General features: G+C 37.8%; 1 protein-coding gene across 5 annotated transcripts in view; it reads left to right on the plus strand.

Moving 5' to 3' along the window:
- shroom2b (shroom family member 2b) overlaps positions 1-24,891 on the plus strand; it is a 39,831-nt gene that overhangs the window by 2,233 nt on the left and 12,707 nt on the right. For 2 of the 5 annotated variants that reach the window (XM_056236283.1, XM_056236284.1), the window contains exon 2: positions 8,500-8,648. The gene's annotated coding sequence lies outside the window, so the exon portion shown is untranslated. Of the gene's footprint in view, positions 1-8,499; positions 8,649-14,157; positions 14,216-24,891 lie in introns of those variants that run through there. The other 3 variants (XM_056236280.1, XM_056236282.1, XM_056236285.1) reach the window with 2 other exon arrangements.

The following is a 24,891-nucleotide window of genomic DNA, read 5'->3' on the forward strand; positions in this document are numbered from 1 at the left end:
ACATACCCTGGTGGAGTACTTTTGTGCATTAATATGATAATCAATTCCTAAAATATGAAAGGCGGCTATATTTTCATGTTTCAAGACCAAGTGAATGTTGTGGGAAAATAATATGATAGAAAGGCAAATGTGTAAAAAGGCCTATGATACATTTTTTTATAAATAAAACATATGCAAGGATGAATTGCTGATGGTAAGATCTGTAACAAAATTTCATGCCGACTTTAGCAAACACATGATGTTTTTGTCGTTTTGTTAATAAAACTGAAATGTAAAATATACAGGGTCACTGAAAGGTATATGAACACTATAGTCACACTTCATTGCATTAGAAGTGTTGACACACTAGACATTTAACACTCACACATACATTTCCTGTGGACTGCCACTAAAATGGCTGGTTGATGGTTTTTAACGTTTGACAATTAAGAAATTAAGACTAAATATTAGTATTGTAAAAATGATAAATATACTGTAAAATAAAATGTATATTATTTTTATTAAATACTTATTTTTTTTTATTTTACTAGTAATATTTTCTTTTCTTTTCATAACAATAATATATATTATTATTAATTATATTAATTAATTATTATTATGAATTATAATTACATAAAAAATAACAACAATAATAGTTTTTTTATGCTCATATTGATACATAATTTTTTTTTGCCAACTTGTGCATCCCCACAAAAAAACACAGCAAACCTTAAACTCTTAAAAAAAAAAAAAAAAAAAAAAAAAATTTTTTAAATTAAAATCACAATTTATATCTTTTCACTCATTTTGTGCCATTACAGCATTTGTTTATTTAATTTGTCTGTTTTGGGAGTTTTGGCCCCTGTGGATTAAACTGCAAACAAACAAAGATCTAATTAAAATTCCTAACATTTTTTTTCTGTAATCTCCTGTAACGATATTCTTGTGTAATTCTTCAGCATTGCTAATTAATGTGAATTCTAAAGATAATCTGGAGTTAGCGAATCAAGTGTTGCAGTGTTTGTGAATACTGAGCCGCTTTCACTGTTACTGCACGTCATCCAACACCAAAACCACCGAGGTCACGTGTGTGTGAGCACGATCTGAAACCTTGCAAATCAAGATCACAAACTGATCTGACATCAGCTGCTTTGGACTTTACGGGATGTGAAAGGAGCTGTAATCTAAAGTTTCCAGCTCCTGAATATTTCAGTGCAGCGCTCGGGTTCCTGATGGCTGTGATGGACGTTACACAGACAGGGTTGTTGTGTTGAGTGATGCGGTCTTTGTTCATGTCCTGTCTTCAACATGGTCCTGTAGGGTTGATGTTGTTCATGTCCTGTCCTCAACATGGTCCTGTAGGGTCGATGTTGTTCTTGTCCTGTCCTCAACATGGTCCTGTAGGGTCGATGTTGTTCATGTCCTGTCCTCAACATGGTCCTGTAGGGTCGATGTTGTTCATGTCCTGTAGGGATGCACGATGATATCGGGACAACATCGGTATCGGCCGATAAAAGCTTAAAATGACCATCATCGGCATCGGCCGATATGAATATTTCTGCCGATAAGTCTTGCCGATAGGGTGGCGTGTTTCCTATGCGCACGTGACGCGAACGAAGCATGAGCGCCAGCAACTTAAACTTCCAACTAGGGGTGTGCGTCTCACGGTTTTTGATCGTGGACGATTAAAATGTCTCCACGATCTGCTTTTGAAGAAAAATCATAGTATCGTGCATTCTATCAGTTCAATTCTGGCGCCTTCATCTCAACATACTGTACAACGCGACGTACATTCACATCACATCACATGTAAACGCAGAGGTAGAGTTACACTCACGGGACACCGCAATTCACAAAAGTTCATTATTTGCATGTGCGTCAACGTCTTGCTAGGTAAACATGTCATTCACGTGCTGATGCGCTGTTCTAACATCCGCTTTTCTGAGCGCGTTACACCCGACGCTCACAGGAACTAAAAGCCTGTCACAGCGCCTGCATACTGGACTAATCTTTCGAGTCTTATTGCGCTAATACTGTCAAATACACACACGGTTTACATAAACAAAGTTGGTTATGTCTAAAGTGAAAGCAAACAGAGAAAATCTGCTTGTCAAATGCGTGTATATTAGACGCGTCGCGTGCAGTTCTTAAATAGACAGTATAATATGCTGCCGCTTGTCCTAAAGAGATACTGCACCCAGAAATAAAAATTCTGTCATTATTTACTCACTCTAATGTTGTTCCAAACCTGTATTCATGTCTTTCTTGTGCTTAAATATACTATGGAAGTCACTGAAGTACAGCAACTGTTTGGTTAGCCACATTCTTCCAAATAACTTTTATAATTTCAACAGAAGAAAGAAACTTGAGAGAGTAAATGATGACAATTTAAATTTTGGGGAGAACAATCTCGTTAATGTTAATAAAACAACAAAACACAAAGAGGAAATCACTCACTGCTCTTGACTGAGAACTTTAATAGAAGCTTTAATAAGCTTTTTTTGCACTTAAAAAAAACACACAAATATATCGGTATCGGCATCGGGCAAAATTAGTCTGAAAATATCGGCATATCGAATATCGGCCAAAATCCTATATCGTGCATCCCTAATGTCCTGTCCTCATCATGGTCCTGTAGGGTCGATGTTGTTCATGTCCTGTCTTCAACATGGTCCTGTAGGGTTGATGTTGTTCATGTCCTGTCCTCAACATGGTCCTGTAGGGTCGATGTTGTTCATGTCCTGTCTTCATCATGGTCCTGTAGGGTTGATGTTGTTCTTGTCCTGTCCTCAACATGGTCCATGTCCTGTCCTCAACATGGTCCTGTAGGGTCGATGTTGTTCTTGTCCTGTCTTTATCATGGTCCTGTAGGGTCGATGTTGTTCTTGTACTGTCCTCAACATGGTCCTGTAGGGTTGATGTTGTTCTTGTCCTGTCCTCAACATGGTCCTGTAGGGTCGATGTTGTTCTTGTCCTGTCTTCATCATGGTCCTGTAGGGTTGATGTTGTTCTTGTCCTGTCCTCAACATGGTCCTGTAGGGTTGATGTTGTTCTTGTCCTGTCTTTATCATGGTCCTGTAGGGTTGATGTTGTTCTTGTCCTGTCCTCAACATGGTCCTGTAGGGTCGATGTTGTTCATGTCCTGTCTTCATCATGGTCCTGTAGGGTTGATGTTGTTCTTGTCCTGTCCTCAACATGGTCCATGTCCTGTCCTCAACATGGTCCTGTAGGGTCGATGTTGTTCTTGTCCTGTCTTTATCATGGTCCTGTAGGGTCGATGTTGTTCTTGTCCTGTCCTCAACATGGTCCTGTAGGGTTGATGTTGTTCTTGTCCTGTCCTCAACATGGTCCTGTAGGGTCGATGTTGTTCTTGTCCTGTCTTCATCATGGTCCTGTAGGGTTGATGTTGTTCTTGTCCTGTCTTCATCATGGTCCTGTAGGGTTGATGTTGTTCTTGTCCTGTCCTCAACATGGTCCTGTAGGGTCGATGTTGTTCTTGTCCTGTCTTCATCATGGTCCTGTAGGGTTGATGTTGTTCTTGTCCTGTCCTCAACATGGTCCTGTAGGGTTGATGTTGTTCTTGTCCTGTCTTCATCATGGTCCTGTAGGGTCGATGTTGTTCATGTCCTGTCCTCAACATGGTCCTGTAGGGTTGATGTTGTTCTTGTCCTGTCTTCATCATGGTCCTGTAGGGTTGATGTTGTTCCTGTCCTGTCCTCAACATGGTCCTGTAGGGTCGATGTTGTTCATGTCCTGTCCTCAACATGGTCCTGTAGGGTCGATGTTGTTCTTGTCCTGTCCTCAACATGGTCCTGTAGGGTTGATGTTGTTCATGTCCTGTCCTCAACATGGTCCTGTAGGGTTGATGTTGTTCATGTCCTGTCCTCAACATGGTCCTGTAGGGTTGATGTTGTTCATGTCCTGTCCTCAACATGGTCCTGTAGGGTCGATGTTCTTCATGTCCTGTCCTCAACATGGTCCTGTAGGGTTGATGTTGTTCATGTCCTGTCTTAATCATGGTCCTGTAGGGTTGATGTTGTTCATGTCCTGTCTTAATCATGGTCCTGTAGGGTTGATGTTGTTCATGTCCTGTCTTCATCATGGTCCTGTAGGGTCGATGTTGTTCTTGTCCTGTCTTCATCATGGTCCTGTAGGGTTGATGTTGTTCTTGTCCTGTCCTCAACATGGTCCTGTAGGGTTGATGTTGTTCTTGTCCTGTCTTCATCATGGTCCTGTAGGGTCGATGTTGTTCATGTCCTGTCCTCAACATGGTCCTGTAGGGTTGATGTTGTTCTTGTCCTGTCTTCATCATGGTCCTGTAGGGTCGATGTTGTTCATGTCCTGTCCTCAACATGGTCCTGTAGGGTTGATGTTGTTCTTGTCCTGTCTTCATCATGGTCCTGTAGGGTCGATGTTGTTCATGTCCTGTCCTCAACATGGTCCTGTAGGGTTGATGTTGTTCTTGTCCTGTCTTCATCATGGTCCTGTAGGGTTGATGTTGTTCTTGTCCTGTCCTCAACATGGTCCTGTTGGGTCGATGTTGTTCATGTCCTGTCCTCAACATGGTCCTGTAGGGTCGATGTTGTTCTTGTCCTGTCCTCAACATGGTCCTGTAGGGTCGATGTTGTTCTTGTCCTGTCTTCATCATGGTCCTGTAGGGTCGATGTTGTTCATGTCCTGTCCTCAACATGGTCCTGTAGGGTCGATGTTGTTCATGTCCTGTCCTCAACATGGTCCTGTAGGGTCGATGTTGTTCTTGTCCTGTCCTCAACATGGTCCTGTAGGGTCGATGTTGTTCATGTCCTGTCCTCAACATGGTCCTGTAGGGTCGATGTTGTTCTTGTCCTGTCTTCATCATGGTCCTGTAGGGTCGATGTTGTTCATGTCCTGTCCTCAACATGGTCCTGTAGGGTCGATGTTGTTCATGTCCTGTCCTCATCATGGTCCTGTAGGGTCGATGTTGTTCTTGTCCTGTCCTCATCATGGTCCTGTAGGGTCGATGTTGTTCATGTCCTGTCCTCAACATGGTCCTGTAGGGTCAATGTTGTTCTTGTCCTGTCCTCAACATGGTCCTGTAGGGTCGATGTTGTTCTTGTCCTGTCTTCAACATGGTCCTGTAGGGTCAATGTTGTTCTTGTCCTGTCCTCAACATGGTCCTGTAGGGTCGATGTTGTTCTTGTCCTGTCTTCAACATGGTCCTGTAGGGTTGATGTTGTTCTTGTCCTGTCTTCATCATGGTCCTGTAGGGTCAATGTTGTTCTTGTCCTGTCTTCAACATGGTCCTGTAGGGTTGATGTTGTTCATGTCCTGTCCTCAACATGGTCCTGTAGGGTCGATGTTGTTCATGTCCTGTCTTCATCATGGTCCTGTAGGGTCGATGTTGTTCATGTCCTGTCCTCAACATGGTCCTGTAGGGTCGATGTTGTTCTTGTCCTGTCTTCAACATGGTCCTGTAGGGTTGATGTTGTTCATGTCCTGTCCTCAACATGGTCCTGTAGGGTCGATGTTGTTCATGTCCTGTCCTCAACATGGTCCTGTAGGGTTGATGTTGTTCATGTCCTGTCCTCAACATGGTCCTGTAGGGTTGATGTTGTTCTTGTCCTGTCCTCAACATGGTCCTGTAGGGTCGATGTTGTTCATGTCCTGTCCTCAACATGGTCCTGTAGGGTCGATGTTGTTCATGTCCTGTCCTCAACAGGGTCCTGTAGGGTTGATGTTGTTCTTGTCCTGTCCTCAGCATGGTCCTGTAGGGTCGATGTTGTTCATGTCCTGTCCTCAACATGGTCCTGTAGGGTCGATGTTGTTCATGTCCTGTCCTCAACATGGTCCTGTAGGGTCAATGTTGTTCTTGTCCTGTCTTCATCATGGTCCTGTAGGGTCAATGTTGTTCTTGTCCTGTCTTCAACATGGTCCTGTAGGGTTGATGTTGTTCATGTCCTGTCCTCAACATGGTCCTGTAGGGTCGATGTTGTTCATGTCCTGTCTTCATCATGGTCCTGTAGGGTCGATGTTGTTCATGTCCTGTCCTCAACATGGTCCTGTAGGGTCGATGTTGTTCATGTCCTGTCCTCAACATGGTCCTGTAGGGTCGATGTTGTTCATGTCCTGTCTTCATCATGGTCCTGTAGGGTTGATGTTGTTCATGTCCTGTCTTCATCATGGTCCTGTAGGGTTGATGTTGTTCATGTCCTGTCCTCAACATGGTCCTGTAGGGTTGATGTTGTTCATGTCCTGTCCTCAACATGGTCCTGTAGGGTTGATGTTGTTCATGTCCTGTCCTCAACATGGTCCTGTAGGGTTGATGTTGTTCTTGTCCTGTCCTCAACATGGTCCTGTAGGGTCGATGTTGTTCATGTCCTGTCCTCAACATGGTCCTGTAGGGTCGATGTTGTTCATGTCCTGTCCTCAACAGGGTCCTGTAGGGTTGATGTTGTTCTTGTCCTGTCCTCAGCATGGTCCTGTAGGGTCGATGTTGTTCATGTCCTGTCCTCAACATGGTCCTGTAGGGTCGATGTTGTTCTTGTCCTGTCCTCAACATGGTCCTGTAGGGTCGATGTTGTTCATGTCCTGTCCTCAACATGGTCCTGTAAGGTTGATGTTGTTCATGTCCTGTCCTCAACATGGTCCTGTAGGGTTGATGTTGTTCATGTCCTGTCCTCAACAAACACTGTGAAGAATTAACATGATAGATATGTGTAAAATATTACTTGGAAAATTCTTTTTTTTTAAATAATTTGATTAGGCCTACATTAAGTTTTTTTTTTTCCTACTCACTATAGTACTGTACTGTTAGATGTATTTATGTATTTTGTGCTTAGTTTTGGTTTTATTATTTTATTTTATTTTAATTAATTATATACATTTAATTTATTAAAAATAGTAATTTAATTTATTTTAATATATTAATTTATTGTGTTTCTTTTAATCTAAGTGTTTATATAATTTGATATACTTTTTTACAAATTTTTATTTATTTATTTTAATCCTGTCCTCAACATGGTCCTGTAGGGTCGATGTTGTTCATGTCCTGTCCTCAACAGGGTCCTGTAGGGTTGATGTTGTTCTTGTCCTGTCCTCAGCATGGTCCTGTAGGGTCGATGTTGTTCATGTCCTGTCCTCAACATGGTCCTGTAGGGTCGATGTTGTTCTTGTCCTGTCCTCAACATGGTCCTGTAGGGTCGATGTTGTTCATGTCCTGTCCTCAACATGGTCCTGTAAGGTTGATGTTGTTCATGTCCTGTCCTCAACATGGTCCTGTAGGGTTGATGTTGTTCATGTCCTGTCCTCAACAAACACTGTGAAGAATTAACATGATAGATATGTGTAAAATATTACTTGGAAAATTATTTTTTTTTAAATAATTTGATTAGGCCTACATTAAGTTTTTTTTTTTCCTACTCACTATAGTACTGTACTGTTAGATGTATTTATGTATTTTGTGCTTAGTTTTGGTTTTATTATTTTATTTTATTTTAATTAATTATATACATTTAATTTATTAAAAATAGTAATTTAATTTATTTTAATATATTAATTTATTGTGTTTCTTTTAATCTAAGTGTTTATATAATTTGATATACTTTTTTACAAATTTTTATTTATTTATTTTAATCTGTATTAATATTATCATTTGCATGTGTAAATATCACTTAGAAGATTTTTTTTTTTACATTTCTCTACCACTTCTGCTAGATGTAATATTTATTTGTCAAATTTTTTTTGTATTTCATCAAATTTTATTATTGAATTATTTTAATATATAGTAATTATTTATTTATTTTAATCAAATTATGATGTGTATGTATTTATTTTATACTTTTTAATTTGTTTTATTAAATTTAATACAAATTATAAATAATAATATATTAAAAATATAATAAAACATCAAAAAGCAAAAGTATTAATACATTTTAAACATTACATTTCTCTTGACAAAAATAGGGCCGTATGAAATCTGTTTTATTTATTTCCCAAAAATCTGTATTTTAGTTTTAAATTTTATGGATTCCGTTTTAATGGTTTAATTAAACATTATAAATAATAAAATATTGAAATAATAAAAAATCAGAGTTGAATTCATACATTTGATTAATTATTAAAGTATTAACACTGAATTATTTGGTAATATATATATATGATTTATATTAAAGTATTGTTTATAATTAATTTTTATTACATTAAATTAAACCATTAAAATGGAACCCAGATTTTTTTTGTTTTTTTTGTTATAAATGTTGTTGACTACATTTTTCCTGTCACATATCATTCCTAAGCAGAACTTCCAGCAGATCTCCAATCAGCAGAAACACAAACCACATCCTTCCCAACATGGAAGTTGGAAACAGATATTCCATAAATAACCGTAGACGTGTCAAAGATGAGCAGGAAAAGACCCGGTGGTTTCATTTATTCCTGGTTCTGTTATCAGGCTTTGACTCTTGCACTGCAGTGGAAAGCAGATGTAGATGTTTCTGCTGGATGCTGATGTTTGTTTTACACTCGTTGTGTTTGTTTGTTTAGGTGGAGGCCGGAAGTGGAGCGGCGCTGGCTCGAGTCCGGAGCGGGGATCAGATAGTCAGCGTTAACTCAGTTCTTCTCAGCGGTTACAGACTGGAGGCCATTTGTCTGGTTAAAAGCTCACATAAGACGCTCTCTCTGGGAATAAAACGGTAGGATTCCCTGTTAAAGTCCACATGACATCAACACTGACCCGGTTTGATGGTTCATTTGCTTTGCTGATTAGTTGACGTCTCCTCCGAGTCCGACCACCTGTCATAGAGACACTGGCAGAATATATATACATATATGGCAGAAGGCGATTTCAAATTCAGAAACCATGCAATCATTTCCCCAAGTTTTCTTTTTGAATATCCTATTTTAACTGGAAATACGTCACATTACAGAAGTAACCCTTATGATGTGTTTGAGTCATTTTGACCCGGAGAGGATATTTTCACTAAAACTCACACTGGGTTTAACACTTCCCTAAAATCGTGGGATAATTTTTGTACTTTTTTGGGATTTCCCCCCCCCCAAACTTGTTACATTTGTGGTGTTCCACAATGACCATCTGTTGAAAATGAATGAGATCAAAAATAAGAGAACAATTCAATTAGTGTTCAGGAGTGTGTTCATCATGTTCACATATTTATGTGTGTGCTTGCAAACATAAAGGCCTCGGACCTGTGCATGTGTGGATACACACACTCAAACACACTCACACGCGCAAACACACATATACACATTACACACACACACTCACGCACACAGACACACACACACTCATAAATACATACAATCACACAGAGAGACACACACACTTACACTCTCTCTCACACACACACACACACACACACACACACACACACACTCACTCATACACACTCTCACACACGTACTCACACAAACACACACACACACACACACACACACTCTCTCTCTCTCTCTCTCTCACACACACACTTACACTCTCTCACACACACTCACTCATACACACACACACACACTCACTCACTCACTCACTCACTCACTCACTCACTCACTCACTCACTCACTCACTCACTCACTCACACACACACACACACACACTTTTAAAGACACACACAATCACACAGAGAGACACACACACACACACGCATACTCACTCACACACACGTACTCACACAAACACACTCACTCACTCACTCACTCACACACACACTCATAAAGACACACACAATCACACAGAGAGACACACACACACTTACACTCTCTCTCACACACACACACACACACTCACTCACTCATACACGCATACACACTCACACACACGTACTCACACACACACACACACTTACACTCACACACACACTCACTCACTCAGAAACACACACGTAAACACACTCACTCACTCACACACACTCATAAAGACACACAATCACACAGAGAGACACACACACACTTACACTCTCTCTCTCACACACACACACACACTCACTCACTCATACACGCATACACACTCACACACACGTACTCACACACACACACACACTTACACTCTCTCACACACACACACACACACACACTCTTTTTCACACACACTCACTCAGAAACACACACGTACACACACACACACACTCTCACACACACACACACACTCACTCATATACACACGTACACACACACACTCTCACACACACACACGTACACACACACACACACTCTCACACACACACACACACTCACTCATATACACACGTACACACACACACTCTCACACAAACACACACACACACACACACACACACACACACACTCTTTTTCACAGAGATGAACTTTATTCTTATCAATGAGGCCTACGATCAATCAGTTCGATTGATTAAAAAAGATTTAATCTAATATTATTTGGTGATAATATCGCATAACAAGCCATTTTTAAAAAGCCGCTCATTTATGACCCGGGAACACCAAAGGTAACTCAGCGTAAGGGCTAAATCCGTTTCAGGTCAGTGAAGACGACACAAACTCACTGTGTGCTTTAGCAGCACTTGTCATTAGATTTCCTGTTTAAATAAAGATCCAGAAGATGAGCAGGATATTTTCAACCTTGAATTACGTTCTTCAATTCCAGAGAAAAGCTCTTAAAGTCGGCATGATATGAACACGCTAGTGACTCTGCTATCGGATGTGACAGTGAAATGACAAAACACAGAGTGAGACTTGGAATGTATTGTGAAATGTAAGTGTTGCATTTTGATTAAAGATTACGAGGTCAAAAATTTACTTAAAAAAAAAAATAATGCACTGATGAAATGGTCATAATAAGACCAATGACATGCGTGAAAAAAATAGTATCAGTTTCGATTTCATTCCATATTTTAGAAAATTCCATACATTTGATTCACACACTAAATCTGGATCTGAACTGAAGCATTCTGGTTTTCCCCTGAGATTTCGCAGTTATGCTGACGTGTTTATGAGTGATACTTTTGCCAAACCACAATATGTGCTCTGTGTTTATTGTTGCTGAGCCGTGGTGTTGAGTTTTGATGGAAGGGATTTGCTGCGATTATATGCCTGTCTGGAAATTAAACTCGCATTGTGAATATCACACGACCTTACAGATATTTTTAAGATGTTCCTATCTGACTGGAGTGCTTTAGTCAGCAAGTAGTTGGATTAATATGGTAGTTACATTTGTATCCTCTTCAAGGACAAAATTTAGGTCTGAGTGTATTTCTTAACCTGGTGTAAACAAGTTTTCAGCCAAGAATTCATCCCATAAATGAAAACAAATCAATGTTGACTTTTTGCACAGGCAGAGTGAATCCACCCAGAACACCCTAGCAACTGCATAGCAACACCCTGGTAACCACTAAGAATATCATACAACTGTATAGAAACACCCAGGCAACCACCCAGAACATCCTACCAACTCCATTACAACACCTTGGCAACCACCAGAGCATCCTAGCAAATACATAGCAACACCCTGGCAACCACAAGAGCATCCTAGCATCCTAGCAAATTCATAGCACACCCTGACAACCACATAGAGCATCTTAGCAAATGCATTGCAACATACTGTCAATCGCACAGATCACTCCTAGCAACTGCATAGCAACACCCTGAAAACCACCAAGAGAATCCTGACAACTGCTTAGCAACATTCTAGCTTCCTAGAAAATGCACGGCAACACCCTAGCAACCATCCTGAGCATCCTAGCAACTATATGGCAACCACACAGAGCATCCTAGAAAATGCCGAGCAACACCCAGGCAACCACCAGAGCATCCTAGCAAATGCATAGCAACACCCTGGCAATCAAAAGAGCATCCTAGCAAATGCATAGCAACACCCTGGCAACCACAAGAGCATCCTAGCAAATGCAATGCATTGCATTGCAACACCCTGGCAACCACCCAGAGCATCCTGACAACTGCATAGCAACACTCTGGCAACCACCCAGAGAATTCTAGCATCCTAGCAACACCCAAGTAACCAGCCAGTGAAAATGCTACTTTAAAAAAAAAATATTCATGAGACCTGATAATGTTGATTTCTCTTTGTCATGCAGAGTTTGTTGTATTTTGTATGTAGTGTTTGGTTAAAACTAAAGCGCAATGAAACGAGCAGAAGCAGTCGTGTGAGCTGTCCGTCTCCAGCCTGGGTTTATTCCAGGCGTTGCGGCAGAAATCAGCATGACATTTGTGAGTAGGTGACACCATTATTTGACAGTGTGGAACAAAAGCGGCATCATCATTGTGTGCTGGTGCACGCCGTCCCACAAAAGAGGCCCGAGGGCCGGCCATTGTGTGTCGACACGGCTCTGCTGGGCTTCATGTGCAGGACTGGGACCTCTGGGTCAGTGTTTCTCTTCTTGAGGGAGTTTATGTATGATGAGGCGATGAGACTAAAGAAATCCTCACCCACAATCCTGTGTAGAATTTTGTGCAATGCTTCCTACCCAAAATGTGTAGTTGTACCTAGCAGTTGTAGATCCACTCAATACTATTTAGAGCATGTTATTGTTATGGAGCAACTTTATTTGGTCAATTGTATTCATGCATACTGTACACAAACACCAGTATTGGTCAGTGTTACATTCCCTTTGTCGCCCCATCAGGGCATCTAAGGCCCTACAGCGCCACCTAGTGGTGTTTAAAATCTCTGAAATTCATTGCATCAGATCATGGCTGCTTCTGAAAGTGCACTCTCTCTTGAGTCGGTCCTTGAATAAGTAATTACTTCACAGCCACTAAAAAAGTATGAATGTGTGTAGTATGATTGTAATCCGGACCTACTACAGATGAAACTCGGAAAATTAGAATATTGTGCAAAAGTTATAATTTTGATGATTATTGCTTACAGCTTATGAAAACCCCAAATTCAAAATCTCAGAAAATTAGAATATTACATGAAATCAATAAAAAAAGGATTTTAAATACAGAAATGTCGGCCCTCTGAAAAGTCCATCCATATAATCATCCATATGTATATAGTTATATATACTAACTATATTAGATTCATCTTTTAATTTGAATTACTGAACTTTTTGCACGATATTCTAATTTTTCGAGTTTCACCTGTACATCCGGATGGACATGATCCACTATTTTAGAATCATTGAGATACTATTATGATTATTATTAATATTTTGAATTCGTTTTTATTTTTATATTTTCCGTTTTAATTTTAAATGACTAATTACTTCATAATTTTGTTGTCTTTGTCATTTCTATATAGTTTTTATTATTTTTTCTTTCAGTTTTAGAATTATTTAAGTGCATCAAGTTACTGAAAAATAAATGAGCTGAAATAAGTTTAATTTCAGTTCTGGTTATTGTAAGTAATGAAAATGTTTTGTGTGTGTGGTTTTACTTAAGTTAACCAATTGAATTAATAAACATTTTCAACAAACAAAACATCGGAAAAAAATGCCAAACGTTTTGTGCATCTTTCTATGAAATAAATGAAATTTGTTTTGAGATGTTGCATCTAATGCAAAAAAATTAAGTGACTTAATTATCCAAATTCTTTTTGAGGCTATTGTATGCACATAGATATTGAGAGTTTGGAAAATACATGTTTAAAACAGTTTTAATAATAAAATATGATCAAATTACAAAAAACAAGACTGAAACAACGTGTGCACAATTTTTATTCTGGCTTTATAGCACCTATTTAATTTTATTGCGCTTTGATTCAGGGTATATTGGAAACTTGTAGTGTGTTTGTCAGACTTTTTGAGGTGGGGCCAAACTGCTAAGTATACAGTAATGCAAAAGCCATTTTATAAAATTAAAAAAATCAAATCAATTTGATCAATACTACGACATCAGAGTTCTGTCCAGTTCTGAGCCGATGCCGCCTGATCCCTGAATCCAATTACACACAGCAGAGGTTTACCAGGAGGAAAACAACAACACACACACATTCACCTGCAACCAGATACAACTAGGTTTGATTATTTAAATTTTTTTTTTTTGCACACTTTAATTCTAGAGATGTGCTGCATACGAGACTGCTGTCCAAACTCATGTTTCAGTCGTGATATGTGTGTTTTTCACCGTAATGATAATCTCCCCCTGTGGTTCGAGAGATGGATGAGTCCATTGCCTAGGTGAGTGTGTTTGGCGCGCTGTGATTGGCTGCTGGCCGTGAGCTCGTTGTTGTGGTCTCTGGGCTCATAGTAAAGCAACTCTGAACACGTTCCACACTATGAGGATGGAAACACTGCTAGATTCAGATCAACAGGTATCTGCTCTTTTACATCTCAAGCTCTGTTTCTAATGATGCGTGTAATGTATGTAACATGTATTTACGTTTATGATATCCATATATTGATTTGTGATGGCCACAAACAATATAGTAATTATTTTATATACACATGTACAGTGTGTTTTTTGATGCATAATGTTTAAGGTGACGTAGTTACATTGTATTCAGTTAGTACTGATTAATATTAATTAGCTAGGGTTAGGGTTTGGCTTTGGGTGTTACTTGTAATAATTATACATGCAGTAATTTACTGTTATTTCTATAGTAAGTACATGTAGTAACGTGTAACTACATCACCTTAAAATAAAGTGTTACCCATAATAATTACACCTTTATCTATAAGTTCGACAAAATGACAGAAAACTAAAATGTCAGAAATTTTTAATTTTAAGCTCTAGATCAGTGTTATTTTAGTATAATTGAGAAGATGTTATAGTTTTTATTAATATTTTTAAGTAGTTTTTTTTTTTTATGTTTCCCATTTTCCAGTTCTTCATTTTCGTTTTAGTAGTCTTGTGTTTTTATTTGTGTTTTTAAAATGTCTTTTTAGTTTATATGAATTTTTATTCCAGTGTTACATCAATTTAAACTGAATGAAAATAATCGAACGTTTATTTCAAGTAATGAATTTTTTTATGCTGTTTTTTTTGTCATTTAAAATTTTTGGTGGCTTTTTAAATATGTCTATTTAGCTTTTATAATGAATTTTTATTTAAATATTAGTTGTTTAAACTGAATGAAAATGACAGGCTTGAGATAAAATAAGTATAATTCTTTCTATATTTTATTTTATTTCAGTTACGTTTACTTAATTTCAAGTGACGAATTATCAATTTATGTTTTTAGTTTTAGTGAAGTATAATAGCCCTGGCCTGTACGTGTTTGATCGTGGTCTCGTGTCCCGTCTCTCGGACTGTCCTCATTTGCCGTGACACCTGTTACATCATGAGCGGTTTGACGAGGGCTGGCGAAGCTCAGGGATTGGAGACGCAGCCGTATTTAGAGAAACTGCAGGAGCTGAGCTCATATGAAGATTTCGAGGTTTTGTTTTCAGGAGTTAGTTAGAGAACCTGTTGGAAGAGGACTTTAAAGGAGTTCATGACTTGAAGGAGTTCTCAGTTTATGTTTGATTTATTTTATTTATTTATTAACTTTTGGCTCAGATGATTCTCCTTAAATGCTTTAGGGAAGAAGATGTATAAAAATAGACACAATAGTTGACAATACAGTAAGAGTATAGAGCTGTAAAATGATAGTGGAGAGCAGCTCAAAAAATTTAGATACTAATTTAGTACTTTTGCAGAGATTCAAGACTCATGATTGCAGATCAGAAATTTACTGTAAACAATCTGAAATTTACAACAAGAAAAAAAAAGAACTTTACTGTAAAAATCACATTAGCTAGAACTAAAAATTTACTGGAAAAATGTATATTCCCTTAAATTAAATAGTTAATATACTTCATTATTAAAATCTGTTTATTACGGTACCTTTATAATATTGACAAACGCATTAAAAACAGAAAGACATAAAGAGAAAGAAACATGATGAAAAGTAAAGATTCACAGTGTCATAATAACCACACATACAAAACACCATTATAGTAACACACACAACTCTAAAATACTGCATGAAACGTTCATTTAACAACATAAGATGGAATATAAAAGCCTAATGTACATAACTAATAAGTCTAATAAGCAATTTGCTTGCTTATGCACTGTTCCATGTCGTTTTGTAGTGTGATTAGTGTGTGTCACACTGAAAATTCCCCCCCAAAAAAGTGCACTTTAAATACCTGGATGATGCACTTCATTAACCAAAAAATTTATTAATTTATGTTTTTCACTGTAAATGATAAGATTACCGTTCCAAAAACTGTCAAATTTAACAGTACACTCAAAAAAATAATTCATTGGATGAACATGATTTAATCGTGCCACCTATATTCCATCTAAACAAACCAAGTTAAGTCAACCAACCTTTATCATGTTATTTGAACACAAAATAGATGCATTGGTTAAACATGATATTAACATTTCCATTAAACTCAATTGCATCTTTTTTGAGTTTGTGTTTTAATCTTAGTTAATTTAGTGAGATTACTTTTGAGTGAAGCTATTTGCTAGCAGCAGCACATATTAGCATCTTAAATGCTAAGATTTACACGCTCCTTCAACCAAAGCAGTAGAAAAACTTGAAATCAGTCCACAGCCAAACAAAATGCTCCACTCTTCTCCACCGTGGTAAGCCACTGTAATTTAAAAGGTTCTAATAATTCCAATGTTATTGAACATTAAACACAATTACACACTATCAAGTCTTCCCCTTTTCTCATTTTCTCAAAAAAATATAAAATAACACTTAATTTTAACATTTATTCTCTCTTAATTCAACCATATGCAAAGCATGCTGGGAACTAACAAGCACCGCCCAGTTTCAGTCAATGCAACACAAATCAATCATGTAATCACATGTAATAGATATAGTTAAACAGATTGAACACAATCAAATTAAGTTAGGGCAAAATGGCAGTTGGTGTCGCACTATACTGCCACCATCTGGATGTAAGAATTTTTTACTTAACATAAATAGTTTGTGTTTAGACAACGCGTTAGGATTTTGTACTGTTAAGTTGAGGCATAATTATGTTGACCTTACTAGAAAAAAACATTTCAAGTCAACAAACACAATTATTATAAGTAAACTAAATATAAATATATTATGTAAAGTGCACAACCTTCCTCGTTCATTTTTTTGAGTGTATTTTAATGAAATGTCCACTTGACAAGTTGCATGTTTCTCAGTCTTTTACAGTTAAAATGACATTACATTAGTTTTTTTGACAGTTTGTGCATTGAAATGATTGTATTGTTTATGGTATGGATCTATCTGCTCTCTCGCCGGCTCTCCGTGGCCTGTGTGTGAGCCGTAATCCTGCTGATGATCATCACGGCACTTTCTATTGTTGTGTGTCTGTCTGCCTCTATTCAGGCTTCAGTCCAGGTTAATCACTGGGTTCTGAACGGTGACGCTAACGGACAATTCAACGAGCTGATAAAGGTGCAGTAAGCGATTTCTGAGAAATGCAAAGTTCAGTCATTAAACTCTAGATGGCGCAGGCTGATTGGTCCTTATAGCTCAATCTGCTTGCAATCACATCATTTGCCCATCTATAGGGCACAGCTGATTGGTTCCTGCTAATTCCTGCGATTTTTGAGACATAAGTGTTCATTGAATAGATTGTAAAATCGATTTCCCATGTCTAAAGACGTTTCCATTTTCAACACCAAATACAGGCAAATCCACGGACAACTAACAGGCATTAGGACGAGCGTAAAGAGGGCGCTTGAGACGCGCACAAGTCAGCAATATTCCTGATGATTTATTGGCGTGAAGTTTCGTGCACAATGACAAACAGGAGCGCAACATTCAGGGATTGAGATTAACACACTCGACCCGCCAAATGCGGTAAAAATGAACTTTGGTGGGAAACGCTGTCAAATCACGAGCCAATCTGGCGTGTTTCTATGTTTACTCACTTTGCTGGGGAAGTTCGTGTAAGCCAAATCTGCGCGGATTTAGCGCAAATACACAACTCGTGAGTCCTCATGATATATTAAATACAGTGTATTGCGCAGAATCTGCGCATTTCTGGCTTACTTGAACACACACGGACGTCACTACGCAACACATAACGGCGCGCTTGTTCACTTTCATTGAAGTAATAGCGAATATTAAAAAGCATTTGGTTAACAGAAAAGACATTGTTATTTTCCAACATCCTACATGTTCTGTGTCCTGTATTGATCTGTCCACCTAAAACACATTTTTGGTAAAAAAAAAAAAAAAAGCCCGTTAAAATCGATTCCGTATTTTCGTTTTCGAAGCTTGTGTTGGTTGGTCCGATCGTTTGTGCAATCTATTTTCTAACGTAAAGTGACAGCCCTTCGTCAGCATTTTCTGAGTGCGCTTTCAGAAACCCTCCACCTCCCCCAGCTCCACCTGTATAGTTCTGCTACGGGTCGTTCATGTACGCTATATTGTACAGCAGCGGCATGTCTTGCTTGCTCACATCAGCGTGTCGTGTGTGTATAGGCAGTAGAACGTCCTGTACATGCTCAGCGTAAACAGCAGCGTAGCAGATCCGTCCCGCCAAGACCACGCATTTCAACATTGTCATATTCATTTCCATGCCAAACACTCCAAGTGCTGTCATGAGTAAGTGTTTGACTTTTTTGAAATCAACATCCAAACACACACCCGTCCCTTCATTGCTCCGCCCCCAACAAACAAACACGCTAATATGCAACCCGAGGCAACAACAACAGCGTATCTTGGTTCTGTGAAACAGCAAAAAACGATGGGTCTAAGAGCGTTTTCACACCTGAAAGTCCACACCAAGGTCCGAACCAAAGTTCACGTTTTGATACATTTTATACTTTCAGAAAGTTTTGGTTTGGTTTCACACTGCAATTATGCGAGCGCACTACAGAACTTTACTATCATGCTTGCGTCCTGTCGTCATCATCTATGTGGGCTGCATCTTGACATTGATTGGTTTGTAAATGGACGTGCGTCTGACGTCAGCGTGTCGTCAATTCGGCGGGTAACTTTGACAACATGAATGAACAGACGCATATCGTTGCAACTATATTGTTATTTTTATGGCACCAACTATACACAAGGCTAGTTCAAATTCGCCAAATGAACGTCCTCGTCGTGCGAACATTTTATCGTCGCCGGCAGGAATGGAGGAGAAGACTGCAAGTTGACTTCTTATGTCATCAGACCATACTTCAATTAAAAACCTCGTCTCCTCCTCTCCCCATGGGCTTCACGGCTCATTTTCCCTGCCACCTTCTGTTTTTTCGGCTATGCGGGAACTACCAGAACTTCCTGTAAAAGGTCTGAAAGTCCGAACCATTAAGAAATGCTTTCACACCAGAAACGAACCAAACCTTTGTTCAGTTTGATCCGGACCGAGACTACCTCTTTTCGTCGGACCAAATTTAATGTGTTTTTAGTTAGTTAGTTAAAACCTTTATTCATCCCCACAGGGGAAATTCAGATGTCCAGCAGCATATAATGTGTGTAGACTACCAACAAGCATTCTCACCGCAATACACTCATAAACACACAAATGATAACAGTTAAGAATTAAAAAAATCACAAAAACAAACTACTATCATTAGTAGTAAATAATGCACTTCACACAGATCCATTATACAGTCTTATGGCGGCCGGAACAAAAGACCTCCTATATCTCTCAGTCCTACAGCTCGAGGAATCGGTCACTGCGGCTGCTTTGTTGGGCAACCACAGTGTCATACAGTGGGTGGCTCCTGTTACTAAGGATAGATTTCATCATGCTCCTCATTCTTCCCTCCACCAAATCTCATACAGAGTCCACCCTCCTCCGGACCGTGGTCCAGGGGAGGTTTCACACCTGTCATTTTGATTCAGACCAAACTGGAAAGTCCGGACCAAACAAGGTAGGTGTGAAAGGGGCCTAATTCACTAAGCATGCGTATGCACAAATTTGTGCGTGAAATGTGCGTACGAACTAGCCTGACGTCGTCATACTCAGATTCTAGTCAGCGTGTGAGTCTGATACTGCTCCATTGGGCTGTGATTATTGGGTTTCAACCGAACCAGGAAAGAAAATGCCTCAATTGGATCGACAAATGCCTCGATCGAGGTTCTGTTCCTCTTTTAAAATGAATGCGCTGTCTACATCTTCTATAACAGACGCGATGGCTGAATCTACACATCTCAGTTCTCCAGGAGCGGCCATCTTTGTTGTAAACGAATTCATCCCAAGCGCTCTTTGGTGACGTGATGATTACATTACGGTTGATCATCTGTCCATCATCGTATAAAGCCCGCCCTGACAATTTGATTGGTCCGAACAGCTTTGGTTTGGGAATACTTGCTTCACAACGGATCAAGTCCAGACCAAACTTCCCATCCTCTAATGCTGTGGGCGGGGCGTAGTTCGGCTGGCATCCAGGCTATATACGAACGATTTTAAAGAACAATTCACCAAAAAATTCGTAATAAAATGTATTATAAATGTACGGAAAAATAAAGGAACAAATGAAACCACACGTGCGCAAATACACTTACTCTGTACGGCCTTATAATAGTGTTAAGAAGTTATGGTTCATCCTAATACGACTAACATTATATTGAACCATGTTGCATTAATTCATAAAATGATTATATAATAAAATTATTAAATAATACAATTTAATTTCACCTTAAATTCATTCCATCACCAGTTAAAGAGTAAGAAAAGCTGCGTTATATAGATTCAGCTGATTTACCTTTTCGTGAGAAGTTGCGTACAAATATGAAATAATCCAAAAAGAGACCCAATGTTACTCAAGTATCGAGCAGAAACAAAGCAAGCTTTTCCGATATAAAAAATTATATCCAATATTTATATTAATGATATATCAGCCATCTCTCTAATTAAAGGAAAAAACAGCAGAAATATTCTTGATATTCTGAAATCTGAATAATAACTGGTGCTTTCTTAACCCCTTTAACTAATTATTAGCATTGATTTTATTTCATAGAAAGTTTGCATTTTATTCTTTAAAAATACAATGAAATTAATAGTTTTTTTGCATTTCTGAATATGGTGATATACATTTTAACATTTAGACGGAGGGCTAGTTTTTAATACGGTAAAATGCTGTATTTATAATTTTTACTTGGTATATATTTATTCAGTACTATTTATCTATTTAAAATGTTTATTTGTCCATATTTCAGTTCATTTGCCCTTATATTATCTGTCCTTAGTCCTGCTTTTATTTGCCCATTATATTTGATAGACCTTCAGCCAATTAGATAAGCAGATTTCGTAGCATGTTACTATAATACTCCTCGCCCTCCCCTGTCTCAAACGCCTGTAATCCCTCAAGGAAATCTGCGATGGACTGGGACGTGCCATAAGACAGATACTCACTGTTTGTGTTGTTTCAGGCTGTGCGGTTGCATCATACTTGTGTTTTCATCATATATGGGTTAAAGGCCAGACGCTTAACCTACATTAGCTTTTAGTTGTAGAGTTGTAGAGGTTAAAGATGTGTCCACACATCTTAAAAAGCATTGGAGAAATGCAACTGGCTGGAAAAACACACAGCCAAGCAAAGTCAATGCAGTAATGAAGCTCCTGATGTTGATCCAAACGCCTTTTCTGGTTTAAACCAGGTCAAGAAACTGGGGTAAGTTAAGTTTGACTATTTGTCAGCATATCATGTTTTGAGCTTTATTTGTCGTAGTGTTTGTGGTAATGCATTTACCTCTTTACAGGTGAAACTCGAAAAATTAGAATATGGTGCAAAAGTTCATTTATTTCAGTAATTCAACTTAAAAGGTGAAACTAATATATTATATAGACTTATTACATGCAAAGTGAGACATTTCAAGCCTTTATTTGTTATAATTTTGATGACTTACAGCTTATGAAAACATTTTCACAATATTCTAATTTTGAATTTGGGGTTTTCATAAGATGTAAGCCATCAAAATTATAACAAATAAAGGCTTGAAATATCTCACTTTGCATGTAATGAGTCTATATAATATATTAGTTTCACCTTTTAAGTTGAATTACTGAAATAAATGAACTTTTTCACGATATTAAATTTTTTCGATTTTCACCTGTATATTATCCCTTAGTGTTGGGGGGTAATGCATTACAAGTAACATGAGATATACAATCAGATTACTTTTTCAAGTAACTAAAGTACTGCATTATCGTTACATTTACATTAAAATATCTGAGTTACTGAGATAAAATTAGGGATGCAAATTTCAACAGCTAAAAAAGGCATTATCGGTCAAAAATACAAGCTGAAAATATTTGCCTTAATTGAAAATGTGATCTGTTGTGAAGCATCATACACAACAAAACAGTCTTGTGTCATAAAGTGTTGAAAATGTCTCAAGTAGCAGAATACAACAAGCATAATTGTTTCAGGGAGAGACCAAACAATGCATTACTTTACTAGCAAAACTAATCGCCCCTCGGGGACAAATAAAGGTGAATTGAATACCAAGTACATGTAAATAGTATACACATGCAGCTTATGGGCCACGTTTTGGTTTGTAGCTCCATCAAACATTAGTAAACCATAGTAGTGGTAAACTAGTAAACCATATATTTATTTAGAGCAGGTGTTCTCGATTCAAACGAGCCCAAACACAATATAAAAATATATCCTCGTAGAGTGGCATTTACACGCTGCTTCGCTAAAGCAATCCGAGATCCGATCGCGTCACAACGGTGAACCGTTTTCTAACGTCATTTGATAACATCGGGAAGGTTAATGAATAGAAACTGGATCTCAGGTCTGGTCCAAATTAGCCTGGGAAAACCCAGACAACTTCTGGCAAATTTAGATTTGCTCTGAAAGTTAGTCTGGCAAAGAGCTCATTCAAGCCCATTTCCAATCCGTCGAAATCGCGGCACCAATCAGAAGCGTTGGGGCGGGCTTTACACGATGACGACAGCGCTGGGATTTTGAAGCAGATTTTGTAGCCTACATTACAAAGATGGATGCCGCCGTCGAACATCACTCGTTCCAATCAGCTATCGCGTCTGTTTTAAGCGTTTTGAACGTTTCCTTTTAGTTAAAAACCGAGCAAAGAACAACACTCGGAGATGTTTCTCCGCCGCTCTGCATACGTCATCTCCTTCATCGCTCTGATTGGGTTTAGGTCTATCCGTGACGTCCGTTGGTGACGCCCCTCTGGAAATGATTTGTCTATGATGCTTTGCCAGACCATAACTCAGTTACAACTGAGAATGGTCTGGTTTTTAACCAGGCTAGGTCCAAATGTCTGTGAACCATGAATTCGGTAAGACACACGTATTTCGATATCGTTTATCGATTCCTGTGTGCGCATTTTAATGTGATCAAATTACTTTAGCAGGAATTTAGTTTGATACGACACAAGATTAGTCTTTTGTTTTACTTTCGACTTGACGTTACGGTCCAAGTGTGTTTGAAGTGTTTTTTTCTTTCTGTCTGAGACGTTTCTTTCGGTTTAAGGATGTTCTTGCAGCTTTTTCTATCTCCTTAATACATTTAGCATTGGTCATTTGCATTTGTATAGTGACTAGCACCCAAAAGATCCAACTTTAGATGATTTTTTATGAGTCATTCTCATCTTTGTCACCTCAGTTTGATCTGATTAGATAAACCAATATTGAATAATGATGCAATATATTGAACTTTAAAACACTCCAAATAAGTGTTGATCCTGCATATCGGTCATTACTCTGAATGGCAGTGACCTGATGTGATGAATTGGCCTCTCAGACAGACAACAGATTGAGAAGAATGTGTTGCTACTCATCTCCCTTTGTGACAGATTGAATGGCTAAGCTCCCATTTATCGCATGCAGTCGCTGCTCTGTTGTTCGGTGGGCATATGGTGACCCCGTCCCTCCGGAAACATGGCTTTACCCCGGTCACCTGAGCCGACTGTAAATGAGTTCGGGTTTTGTGTTATCAAAACAGTAGGAGTGATACACATTCATTACAATGTGTAATACAGCAAAATAATAGTCTATGGCAATCGACAGGGCTGTATGATGACTAAGTGTTATTTTAGTATCATTTATATACTATATTATAGATTTTATTAATATTTTGAATTAGATTTGATTTTTATATATATAAAAAAATGTTTGTTATCTTGTATGTTTTTTTTAATTTTATTTTTATAGATCTATTACGTTTTAGTTTATTTAGGTTTAGTTATTTTAGTGATTCAACTTAAACTAAACATAAATTGTTCATATTTATTTTTTTAAATAATTGTTTATTTATTTATTCCAAAATTTGAAATGTTGCCTTGGCTAAGCTGAAATAAAATACGTTTAGGTTTTCTAATATTTTTATTAATTTCAGTTAATGTTTATTTTAGTTGAGTTTTTTATGGTTTTGGCTTTAGTTAATGATAATAACCCTGTGACTAATACAGTAGGATGGATAATCAGTCTCTACTGTGTTTTGGTTAATGATTTGGATCATGAATTTTTTGTATAAATTAGCATAATTGTAATACTTTTCATACTTTCAATTTTAAGTCATGGTTAAAGTCATTTTACTCAACTTTAACATAATTTTGAGTGAATCTACAATTTATTTATCTGGTTCAGGACAGACTAAACATTTATTTGTTTCACTTAAGTGAATTAAGGATTTACTACACACACATATTTTTATATACCACATTATTTTTATTTATTATTATTTTTTATATATCATTTTTATGTATATATTTATTTTATTTTATAATCATTTTAACAAAAATGAATGTTTTTTTTACAACATTGAGCAATTCATATGTTTTATGCTCCAGTTGATCAACAGTATATACAGGTGAAACTCGAAAAATTAGAATATCGTGCAAAAGTTAATTTATTTCAGTAATTCAACTTAAAAGGTGAAACTAATGGCTTACAGCTTATGAAAAAATTAGAATATTGTGAAAACGTTTTCATAGCTATAAGCCATAATCATCAAAATCATAACAAATAAAGGCTTGAAATATCTCACTTTGCATGTAATGAGTCTATATAATATATTAGTTTCACCTTTTAAGTTGAATTACTGAAATAAAGG

This window comes from Rhinichthys klamathensis, unplaced genomic scaffold (assembly GCF_029890125.1).
Source record: "Rhinichthys klamathensis goyatoka isolate OS25496 unplaced genomic scaffold, OSU_Roscu_1.1 h1tg000444l_1, whole genome shotgun sequence".
In the NCBI taxonomy this organism is placed as follows: domain Eukaryota; kingdom Metazoa; phylum Chordata; class Actinopteri; order Cypriniformes; family Leuciscidae; genus Rhinichthys; species Rhinichthys klamathensis.